The 12,499-nt window shown below is 42.5% G+C and overlaps 1 protein-coding gene across 1 annotated transcript in view; it reads right to left on the bottom strand.

Annotated features, from left to right (window-relative positions):
* LOC124717003 (general transcription factor IIH subunit 4) overlaps nt 1–12,499 on the bottom strand; it is a 128,056-nt gene that overhangs the window by 68,863 nt on the left and 46,694 nt on the right. The window lies entirely within an intron of this gene.

Genomic DNA, 12,499 nt, shown 5'->3' on the forward strand with positions numbered 1-12,499 from the left:
AGTTCTGAATGTGCAAGAGTTTGTCATTAACATCCTCGCTCATTCCCATCCTTGTGTACTTTTTCACTATTAACTGGAGAGCACTGAAGGATTCTAAGCAGATGAAGAATTTCCTGATAGGGTGATTTCTCATCCCCTCAAGTGTCTTTAGAGAAGTTTACATTTCCACATCATATACACTATACATGTTATAGGGAACTTTGGAAGCTTGAAAGGATGAATAGCAAATCAGTTGAGATTATACACATGCTTTGACCCATTAGTATACAAATAATTAAATCATTGTGTTCATTTAAGACATAGCTACACATTATGACAAGTAGTCAAGTTTCTTGCACTTTATCATTTTAAAATTAGATTGGGACTTTCAGTTAACTATAGTGGCCATCTGTTCCAAACCTGATTCATAATCTTAATGTCTACAAATTCTAACCCCACAAGGCAGTCTTGCAGTTGAATCACAAATGTTTTTTTTTTTTTGTGCCAGTTACTACATATCTGCTCTGAAAGTGATTTGTAACTTTATTGTATGTTAACAATACCAGAAATGACAAGACCTCCAGAGTATGTCTCTCCACGAGAAGGAGCTGTCTTGTTAAGTGTGGTGGTTCTGGATATAAGGTGGAAAAAAAGTGCAAACTTATTAAAGTTGGAACCTAAAAAATTTCTTGTAAAACTGCAAGAGTCTAGAAATGTCATTTCCCCAGACTTGTTTGTTAATGCACTTCAGGTTGTTAATCTGACTTAACTCACAAGATGTGGCAGCCTTGTCAATTTATTATTAAAATATAACTGAGCTGCTGAAATTTAAAATTCATGTGCATTTCAGGTTAGTTAAAAAGATGATGTGCACGATTGGAACTTTATGTACTGTCGAGAAGAGGCTGGATGAGGAAAAGAGAATTGAGAGATCATGCACAAATAGTGAGCCCTGGGCTGGACTTCTTACTGTGCTATAGATGGCAGTGGCAAAAAGTGTGGGATCAACCCAAATTCTGTTTAAAACAACAAGCTGAGATGATATAAGACACTATAATGAATCATGTCTACCCCAATAAGAGGTATCATGGGCTGCTGAAGAGCTGATAGCAGATCTCACATAATGAATGCATGGCAGTACACCTCTGTGCTGTTCAAAAACAAAAATTCAGCCCATTCATCCCTGCAGCTTCAAGGTGCAGACAGAATGTTGGACTTTGGGTGGCTGAGTTGGTGATATGGATTTTGCGTGTGATCACTGTCTGTACTATAACTACCAGACTGGAAACTAAGATATTATTATGTAGTAATGTGTGGAGACATTCATGCTTTCCCAGAAATCTTCTCATTTATTTCCATACTTTTGTTGAGGTAATTGGTGTATGTGGAACAGGAACTCTTGCCGTGAGCTCATTTTATTCTCCACGTAAATCTTCCAGGATTTAGCCATAGCTATAGGAAAATTAATTCAAAGCTATTGGAAAATTAATTCAAAGCTATTGGAAAATTAATTCAAACACAGCAGTTTTCTGTAGCATGCCAGCAATCTTCTTCATTACATCATATACTTCTGTCTGCTGTTTCCATTCCTCATGTAGTTCTACTGCATCATTTTCATCATCACAACACAATATGTTAACTGTATTTAAGTGTTGAATGCGGCTCTTACTTTTTCATTAAGTTATTTTGTCTTTGTGAGAACAGTCTCATTTCTTAGTCACTAAAGAAATTTATTAACTGCACTCCAGGATGAAACACAGCTCAATGGCTGAAGGGAATAGCAGAACTGCCAAAGGTCGCAAGATGGTTTACAATTTTGGATTGATATTCACTTTTTTCCATCACTACCTACCATAGCGCTGATTATAATACAGTGTACATGGATACTATTGTTTTTGCCATTATTCACTGTGTTGAGTTATGTTCTATGTGACATTAACTCCACGTATTTTGTCTTCTTTCATACATACAAAAGCAGCTGATGTGCTGAAAAAAGTGCTTTCTGTTGAAGTCAGCCTCGGTTGGGAGCAAGGGAAATCTTTCAATGATGGTCGAGTAGTATCGATTTGTACAGCCCCACTAAGCCAACATACTGCATGTCCTCATGGAGTGTACAAATAGTAAGTGCACCAGTCACACGCTCTAAACCATTACTTTAAAGAATGGTGATACTTCATCAAACAATTTTATTACCATAAACACCTTTTGTAGCATCTGATGTGTTTTTTTAGCATCGCCAAAAGAAGCATGATCAGGAGAACTACTTATATAAGCATCATGATATTGGATATTTTTACTCCCTTAAGGTGCACCCATTGTGCTGGGTATGTTTTTTTTTTTTTTTTTTTTTTTTTTTTAGACCGAGGGCCATGTTGTTTTTACCAACAGTCAGGGATCTATACTGTCCACCTAAGCAGAGAACCACTTCCCACAGGAAGACTTAAACAAGTACGATGCAGCAAGTTCCTCAGAGGTTGCCTGCTAAGGACTATTTCTCCCCAACAGCAATCTGAAAGGTTGAACAAAAGATCTCTGAGAGCGTGTTAATTCTGTGAATATTAGCTGTTCCAGTGAACCGCATAGTATTCACCTTTTTCGACAATTTCCTGACAAATGATCAGGGTAGTAAGTATTATATTCATATGTTTTATGTTATACTTTCTGACATGTTCCACACCCACGAGAATCATCTCATTTTTTTGGGTCTATGGAACGAAAACAAAATCTAATCTAATCTCTATTTCCTACGACACTACATTTCATTGTTGCAGCCAACAGTGGTTGCTCAAGCATGCTCAGAGGACAGGTGCCATCACTGGCTTGGCACTCAAAGGGAGGAGCAGGTTACCTTATTTACCCAAATCGAAGCCACTCTTGAATCTATGCTTCACCCAAAAATGAGACTCAAAATTCGAGAGCACGTGAGGGAAGAAAAAGGAGGAAGAAGAAGGAGGAGAAGGAGGAGGAGGAAGAGGAGGATGAGGAGGAGGAGGAGGAGGGGATATATGAATCCCAGCCGCACTTCAAATCGAAACAAAGCTGGTTCATTCTAACATGAGATACAAATTAGATGGAATGGATGAAGATACAGCTACAGTAGTTGGTTTCGATTTGTAAGCTTAGCAGTCAAGCTTAAGCAAGGCTATTTTGTAGATTAATTTATTCTTTAAAACATTTAAAATGGCATAACATCTCTGCACAGAAGTTATAGTCATAGATGAGTTAAAAATCACTACAAAAGTCAGTAACTGTGCTTCATTTCTGACACTATTGCTATACGGCATAAGAATAATATGAATGTAAACATTACATATACGTATATTAGTTGGTGTTTGCCGTTGTCTTGCTCACATTTATTAGCGGGGCAGGATTTAAATGAGAAAACAGCTAACATGGAAGAATAAATAGTGTAACATTTACATTCGTATTATTCTTACGTTGAGGAGAGTACGTGATTACCAATTCATAGGAACCATCACTTGTCGCTGATAGCAAAATGTCAAAGATGTACTGAAGAAGCTTCAGCCATATTAACGTAAATCACGAACACAGGTTTGCTGATTGGTTTTTTATAGTAGAGTTGTAGTGAAGTAGTAGTGCTGTAAAAACTGTGATACTAAGCTGACCTCTGCTGGTGCTTTAAGCAAACATGCAGCATGATTAACACTTTTTCCTGCAAAAGAAATAATTTCCTTCTCGAATTTAGCACTGTAATGAATGCACTCCATTATGGCTCACTAACACAAGTACTTCACAAAAATCGTCTATGCAATATGTGGAGTGAGAATGAGCCACAGCTTACCAACTTATGCAAGAATCCTAAGGGCTTACACACTGTTGGTATTTACATAAAGAAGTGTATTTTTGTTGCTACAAATATCTGAAAGGCTGCTATATTCAAGGATGAGCAGTACTGAATTCCTGTTTCCCTTGTTGGATGACATATTACAATACAACAGTAAAAAAAGTAGTTTTGTCTTCCAACTTTTTTTATATACCTTTACTAGTGCAGCAGTTTGGGCACTAGTATTTATCTTTGTGCCTGCAAAGCATGCCTGTGGCAGCTCGTGCTCCTAGTGCCATTTTTCAGTACTTCCATTTGCATTGCATTTGATTATAAGCTGCAGGCAGTTTTTTGGATCCTGAAAACTGGAAAAAAAGTGCAGCTTAGATTCAGGTATATATGACAGTCTAAGGTAAGACTTGGAGCAAAGATAGGAATGTAGTATGAAAAGGTTCGGGCCCCCCATGTTTACCAATCTCATACTCTCAAACGAGGGGAGAGTAGCTTAGTGAAGGTGTGCAGATTGGGGCATGCAGATGGGGAGGAGGGTGGTGGTGGGGGGTGCTCAGGACAGGACAGACAGTTCATCTGCTGGGGAGAGATGATGATAGACTATTCAGGATCTATCTTACATACTATGTACACATCTCATGCATGAAGAGATCTTCAACATGGTCCTGAATAGTGCACAGTTGGTGGTGTACAGCTTGAAGCAGTTTTTAATGCTTCTTTCTGGTGGTAAACACCAACATTTATGGTGACTTATCAACTCGGGCAACCTTTCTCCACGTTTTGGTGTCCTACAGTGGTGTTCCGGTGCCCGTGTTAATTTCTATGCATTATGACATTAGTGGTCATGAAGAACAGCACAATCTGAACCTCACAGTGTGGTTGTAGTTCTGAATGGCAGGGCTGCTTACCAGTATTTGATATCCAGCATTAAACTGACAACCAATTTGCTGAACTGTGGCACATCAAATCATGATTAGAATGAAGGAGTGAGGGGAAATCCATCATCAACAAGTTGTTGGCCACACAAATTGACTCTGATGGCAGTGGTTTCCCTTGATACCTGGTACTCATGGTATATCCCTGACAGAAGAATAAATGAGAAGTGCAGTACCTACATGACCTCTGAGATGGAATCCCAAGTGTTGGGCACTCACAACCTGACAATTAGCAAATACAGACATTGCCTGTCTCATCAATCATGAGTCGGAATGTCCTGCCAACAGCTGGTACAACTTGTAAAATGTATACTTTCATGGCTGGAAATGTTACAGTTAATAAAATGTTCTGAGCTATTACGCTGTGGTTGAATGGATTTCACCTTAAAACCCAACATTTTGTCCACATGTGCGGATGACATTTTCAAGAGGGATCATGCCCAATTCACACTCAGGCTTGCTACTGACTGCTACAAAATTCTGCTTCTATGTCCTTCTGCAGTGGCGTGATGTTACACGTTTTGAATGCGCGAGCACAATTGGCTGTTGTTGACTTCTGTTGTCTGCTGTTTCTATCACCCCATTGCAGATGACTGGTACACATCATCTTCAGCATTGCAATCCAGATGTCATTCAGCTTAACATCCTCCTCGTTCCTGTTGAAATTCCTGGGGTGTTTTACAATCTCTATGGCCTCTCTGTATAACCTTTCGTAGTACCTCCTTGTGGCTGCCAGTACTTGAGACCTATCAAAATGAACGTAGTGGTTTCCTGGCTGCAATGCATGTTTCACATTTTTTTTTCTTTTTTTTTTCTTAGTTCTCATGTACAGTCCCTGCAACTACACCGAATCCTATAAATTCCTACTTTTTCCAGTGGTTGGTGAGCATCCATGGCCAATTTTAAGTGATCTTTTATCTTTTCGGTGGGTTTGTAGATTACCGCCATGTTCCACTTTTTCAAAATTTTTCCTATGCAGGCAGAAATGTCCTTAATGAAAGACAGGAAAACTTTCAATTTCTTTGATGCCTGAGGATCTCCACAGTTTCCAGGCAGTGGTATTAATGCTCTTTTAATCTCAGTAAATGAGTAAGCATATTTGAGCAATTCATTTGGTGATATGTTTTAATCCTGTATCGCAGCTCTGGTACACAGATTTTTCTAGCGCTATCTGCCAACGTTTTTTATGATGCCTCATTTTTGTTGTGTGTGGTGGTTTGAATCCCGGTGTAGGTAACGGTCTGTGTACATGGGCTTTCAGTAAATTGTGTGGCCCAAGCCACCATGTTCTTTCCCGAAAACTAACATATCGAGAAAATTCAGTCTTTTGCCAGTCTCGTAGTCCATGGGAACTGAATCTTCTGATTGATCCCTCTGACATGTTTGTGTAAATGACCCAGTTCCTCCCTGCCACAAAACAAATTTATCATCCATGTATCGGAACCAAATATTCAGTTTCTTGTTCATAGTTTCCAATGACTGATCCTTGAAATCTTCCACAAAGAAGTTCACTATAACTTGCCTTGAGGGACTCCCAACAGCGACACCATTCATTTATTCACACAATTCATAGTTCCACTTGAAATTTGTGGTTGTGTGGCAATGTTTAAAAAGTTCTGCAACATCAGGAGGAAAAATCTGATTCAGCTATTGCAATACATCATTAAGTGGGACCATAGTGAACAGCGATACGACATAAAAAGTAAGTAATATGTATATGAAGATGGTATCTGTTCTGCTGGACATGTCCGAAAGAACAGATACCATGCAGCTCCTTAGAATGAAATTATATTGAAATGAATCTACATCTACATCTACATTTATACTCCGCAAGCCACCCAACGGTGTGTGGCGGAGGGCACTTTACGTGCCACTGTCATTACCTCCCTTTCCTGTTCCAGTCGCGTATGGTTCGCGGGAAGAACGACTGTCTGAAAGCCTCCGTGCGCGCTCTAATCTTTCTAATTTTACATTCGTGATCTCCTCGGGAGGTATAAGTAGGGGGAAGCAATATATTCGATACCTCATCCAGAAACGCACCCTCTCGAAACCTGGCGAGCAAGCTACACCATGATGCAGAGCGCCTCTCTTGCAGAGTCTGCCACTTGAGTTTATTAAACATCTCCGTAACGCTATCACGGTTACCAAATAACCCTGTGACGAAACGCGCCACTCTTCTTTGGATCTTCTCTATCTCCTCCGTCAAACCGATCTGGTATGGATCCCACACTGATGAGCAATACTCAAGTATAGGTCGAACGAGTGTTTTGTAAGCCACCTCCTTTGTTGATGGACTACATTTTCTAAGCACTCTCCCAATGAATCTCAACCTGGTACCCGCCTTACCAATAATTAATTTTATATGATCATTCCACTTCAAATCGTTCCGCACGCATACTCCCAGATATTTTACAGAAGTAACTGCTACCAGTGTTTGTTCCGCTATCATATAATCATACAATAAAGGATCCTTCTTTCTATGTATTCGCAATACATTACATTTGTCTATGTTAAGGGTCAGTTGCCACTCCCTGCACCAAATGCCTATCTGCTGCAGATCTTCCTGCATTTCGCTACAATTTTCTAATGCTGCAGCTTCTCTGTATACTACAGCATCATCCGCGAAAAGCCGCATGGAACTTCCGACACTATCTACTAGGTCATTTATATATATTGTGAAAAGCAATGGTCCCATAACACTCCCCTGTGGCACGCCAGAGGTTACTTTAACGTCTGTAGACGTCTCTCCATTGATAACAACATGCTGTGTTCTGTTTGCTAAAAACTCTTCAATCCAGCCACACAGCTGGTCTGATATTCCGTAGGCTCTTACTTTGTTTATCAGGCGACAGTGCGGAACTGTATCGAACGCCTTCCGGAAGTCAAGAAAAATAGCATCTACCTGGGAGCCTGTATCTAATATTTTCTGGGTCTCATGAACAAATAAAGCGAGTTGGGTCTCACACGATCGCTGTTTCCGGAATCCATGTTGATTCCTACATAGTAGATTCTGGGTTTCCAAAAACGACATGATACTCGAGCAAAAAACATGTTCTAAAATTCTACAACAGATCGATGTCAGAGATATAGGTCTATAGTTTTGCGCATCTGCTCGACGACCCTTCTTGAAGACTGAGACTATCTGTGCTCTTTTCCAATCATTTGGAACCCTCCGTTCCTCTAGAGACTTGCGGTACACGGCTGTTAGAAGGGGGGCAAGTTCTTTCGTGTACTCTGTGTAGAATCGAATTGGTATCCCGTCAGGTCCAGTGAACTTTCCTCTGTTGAGTGATTCCAGTTGCTTTTCTATTCCTTGGACACTTATTTCGATGTCAGCCATTTTTTCGTTTGTTTGAGGATTTAGAGAAGGAACTGCAGTGCGGTCTTCCTCTGTGAAACAGCTTTGGAAAAAGGTGTTTAGTATTTCAGCTTTACGCATGTCATCCTCTGTTTCAATGCCATCATCATCCCGGAGTGTCTGGATATGCTGTTTCGAGCCACTTACTGATTTAACGTAAGACCAGAACTTCCTAGGATTTTCTGTCAAGTTGGTACATAGAATTTTACTTTCGAATTCACTGAACGCTTCACGCATAGCCCTCCTTACGCTAACTTTGACATCGTTTAGCTTCTGTTTGTCTGAGAGGTTTTGGCTGCGTTTAAACTTGGAGTGAAGCTCTCTTTGCTTTCGCAGTAGTTTCCTAACTTTGTTGTTGTACCACGGTGGGTTTTTCCCATCCCTCACAGTTTTACTCGGCACGTACCTGTCTAAAACGCATTTTACGATTGCCTTGAACTTTTTCCATAAACACTCAACATTGTCAGTGTCGGAACAGAAATTTTCGTTTTGATCTGTTAGGTAGTCTGAAATCTGCCTTCTATTACTCTTGCTAAACAGATAAACCTTCCTCCCTTTTTTTATATTCCTATTAACTTCCATATTCAGGGATGCTGCAACGGCCTTATGATCACTGATTCCCTGTTCTGTACATACAGAGTCGAAAAGTTCGGGTCTGTTTGTTATCAGTAGGTCCAAGATGTTATCTCCACGAGTCGGTTCTCTGTTTAATTGCTCGAGGTAATTTTCGGATAGTGCACCCAGTATAATGTCACTCGATGCTCTGTCCCTACCACCCGTCCTAAACATCTGAGTGTCCCAGTCTATATCTGGTAAATTGAAATCTCCACCTAAGACTATAACATGCTGAGAAAATTTATGTGAAATGTATTCCAAATTTTCTCTCAGTTGTTCTGCCACTAATGCTGCTGAGTCGGGAGGTCGGTAAAAGGAGCCAATTATTAACCTAGTTCGGTTGTTGAGTGTAACCTCCACCCATAATAATTCACAGGAACTATCCACTTCTACTTCACTACAGGATAAACTAGTACTAACAGCGACGAACACTCCACCACCGGTTGCATGCAATCTATCCTTTCTAAACACCGTCTGTACTTTTGTAAAAATTTCGGCAGAATTTATCTCTGGCTTAAGCCAGCTTTCTGTGCCTATAACGATTTCAGCTTCGGTGCTTTCTATCAGCGCTTGAAGTTCTGGTACTTTACCAACGCAGCTTCGACAGTTGACAATTACAATACCGATTGCTGCTTGGTCCCCGCATGTCCTGACTTTGCCCCGCACCCGTTGAGGCTGTTGCCCTTTCTGTACTTGCCCAAGGCCATCTAACCTAAAAAACCGCCCAGCCCACGCCACACAACCCCTGCTACCCGTGTAGCCGCTTGTTGTGCGTAGTGGACTCCTAACCTATCCAGCGGAACCCGAAACCCCACCACCCTATGGCGCAAGTCGAGGAATCTGCAGCCCACACGGTCGCAGAACCGTCTCAGCCTCTGATTTAGACCCTCCACTCGGCTCTGTACCAAAGGTCCGCAGTCAGTCCTGTCGACGATGTTGCAGATGGTGAGCTCTGCTTTCATCCCGCTAGCGAGACTGGCAGTCTTCACCAAATCAGATAGCCGCCGGAAGCCAGAGAGGATTTCCTCCGATCCATAGCGACACACATCACTGGTGCCGACATGAACGACCACCTGCAGATGGGTGCACCCTGTACCCTTCATTGCATCCGGAAGGACCCTTTCCACATCTGGAATGACTCCCCCCGGTATGCACACGGAGTGCACATTGGTTTTCTTCCCCTCTCTTGCTGCCATTTCCCTAAGGGGCCCCATTACGCGCCTGACGTTGGAGCTCCCAACTACCAGTAAGCCCACCCTCTGCGACTGCCCGGATCTTGCAGACTGAGGGGCAACCTCTGGAACAGGACAAGCAGCCATGTCAGGCCGAAGATCAGTATCAGCCTGAGACAGAGCCTGAAACCGGTTCGTCAGACAAACTGGAGAGGCTTTCCGTTCAGCCCTCCGGAATGTCTTTCGCCCCCTGCCACACCTTGAGACGACCTCCCACTCTACCACAGGTGAGGGATCAGCCTCAATGCGGGCAGTATCCCGGGCAACCACAGTCGTAGTCCGATCAGGGGATGCGTGGGACGAGCTGGCCGTCCCCGACAAACCCCTAGCTACATACAGGCGTTGATATAAGCCAACGAGGACAGTTGAAAATGTGTGCCTCGACCCAGACTCGAACCCGGGATCTCCTGTTTATATGGCAGACGCTCTACTCATCTGAGCCACCGAGGACACAGAAGATAGTGCGACTGCAAGGACTTGTCTCTGGCCGATTCCCGTAAGAGTTCCGGCACTGTTTGTGCACCCACACAGAAGAAGATCGCCCTTGTGTGCAGATGCACAAACCGTGCCCGAACTCTTATGGGAATCGGCAGTAATGCCACGCGTAATGAGTATGATGGGCAGGGGCACTATGAATATAGTGCGGGACGATAAGTTGCGAATGTGGGTCTAATGGAAGGCATGCCAGAGATAAGTCCCTGCAGTTGGACCACCCTCTGTGTCTTCGGTGGCTCAGATGGATAGAGCGTCTGCCATGTAAGCAGGAGATCCTGGGTTTGAGTCTCGGTTGGGACACACATTTTCAACTGTCCCCATTGACTTATATCAACACCTGTATGCAGCTAGGGGTATTCATTTCAATAGAAGTAATATGTCCTCTGGCTGTATTTAATTTACTGGTAAAATGTGCTGAATTCTCAACATACAAATCTGACTGGCCCACATATGGTCATAATAATTCTCTCAAGAATTTGGCAAGATTGAATTTTCTTGATGTGCTAGTTTTCAAGAAAGAAGATGGTACCTTGGGTCACACTATTTACCAAAAACCCACGCATCCAGACCATTACCTACACTGGGATTCAAACCACCACCCATAATAAAAGTGAGGCATCATAAAAAACTTTGGCAGACAGAGCAAGGAAAATCTGCATACCAGAGCTGCTTGACACACAATTAAAACATCTCACTAACATTTTGCTCAAGAATGGTTATTAATTCGCTGAGTTGAAAAGGCGTTAAGAGCAGGGCACAGAAATCATAGGGATGCTCCAACGGTTGTGAAATTGAAAGTTCTCCATCCTTTCATTAAGGATCGCATCTAAAATTGGCCAAGGATGCTCACCAACCACTGGAAAAAGCAGGAATTTACAGGTTTTCATGTGGTTGTGGGGAGGGGTATGTGGGCACCACCAAAAGAATTATCAAAAAACGACTAGAAGAGTACAAGGGCAATTGCAGAAGAGGGGATACTGACAGATCAGCTGCCGGCCGCGGTGGTCTAGCGATTCTAGGCACTCAGTCCGGAACCGCGTGACTGCTACGGTCGCAGGTTCGAATCCTGCTTCGGGCATGGATGTGTGTGATGTCCTTCGGTTAGTTAGGTTTAAGTAGTTCTAAGTTCTAGGGGACTGATGACCACAGATGTTAAGTCCCATAGTGCTCAGAGCCATTTGAACCATTTGAACAGATCAGCTGTTGTGAAACTTGCTTTGCAACCAGGAGACCACCACATTAATTTTGATAGGACTCAAGTACTGGCAGTCACAAGTGGATACCACGAAATGTTATACACAGAGGTCATAGAGATTGTGAGACACTCCAGGAATTTCAATAAGGAGGAGGAGGGTGTGAAATTGAATGACATCTGGATTCTGGTGCTGAAGAAGATGCATACCAGTATTCCAGAATGGGGTGATAGCAACAGCAGAAGACAGCCATTGTGCTCACACATTCCAAACATGTGCCATCATGCCACTCTGCAGAAGCACGTGGAAGTAGAATTTTGCAGTAGTCAGTAGCAAGCCAGGGTGTGAATTGGACATTCGAAAAAGCTACGATCACTCTTGAAAACGTCCTCTGCACATGCGGACATAATGTTGGGTTGTAAGGTGAAATCCATGGCATAATTGCCCGGAACACTTTATTCACTGTAACTTATACAATGTCTACCAATGTCTATCACGTGATGCACTGAACTATTTCATTCACTGTGGCAACTGAAAGCTCTCTCTTTGATGTAGAAGTTATCTAATTCAGTTGACTATGGGTTTACACTGTGATTCCCCCCTCAGGGGACACCGCCTTAATGTAGCACTATCCGTACGGGTGAGGAGTTTTGCGTGCTCTGGATCCGGAGGGGTACGCCAGCGGTAGTGTAGCTACCAGCAGGTTCACCTATGTCGGACACGCCAAAGGGGAGGATCGAGACAAAGTGTGTCCCACAACGACCTATCATTAGCCTGTCTCCTATCCTATCCTATCTTAAACCCTGTCCTTCTTCCTTATCATTATCAACCGCTGCCAAACCTCTCCTTTTTCCTTATCATTATCAACCACTGCCAGGGATATGGCGAAGTCCTTA

The sequence above is a fragment of the Schistocerca piceifrons genome, chromosome 1 (assembly GCF_021461385.2).
Source record: "Schistocerca piceifrons isolate TAMUIC-IGC-003096 chromosome 1, iqSchPice1.1, whole genome shotgun sequence".
NCBI classification, from domain to species: Eukaryota; Metazoa; Arthropoda; class Insecta; order Orthoptera; family Acrididae; genus Schistocerca; species Schistocerca piceifrons.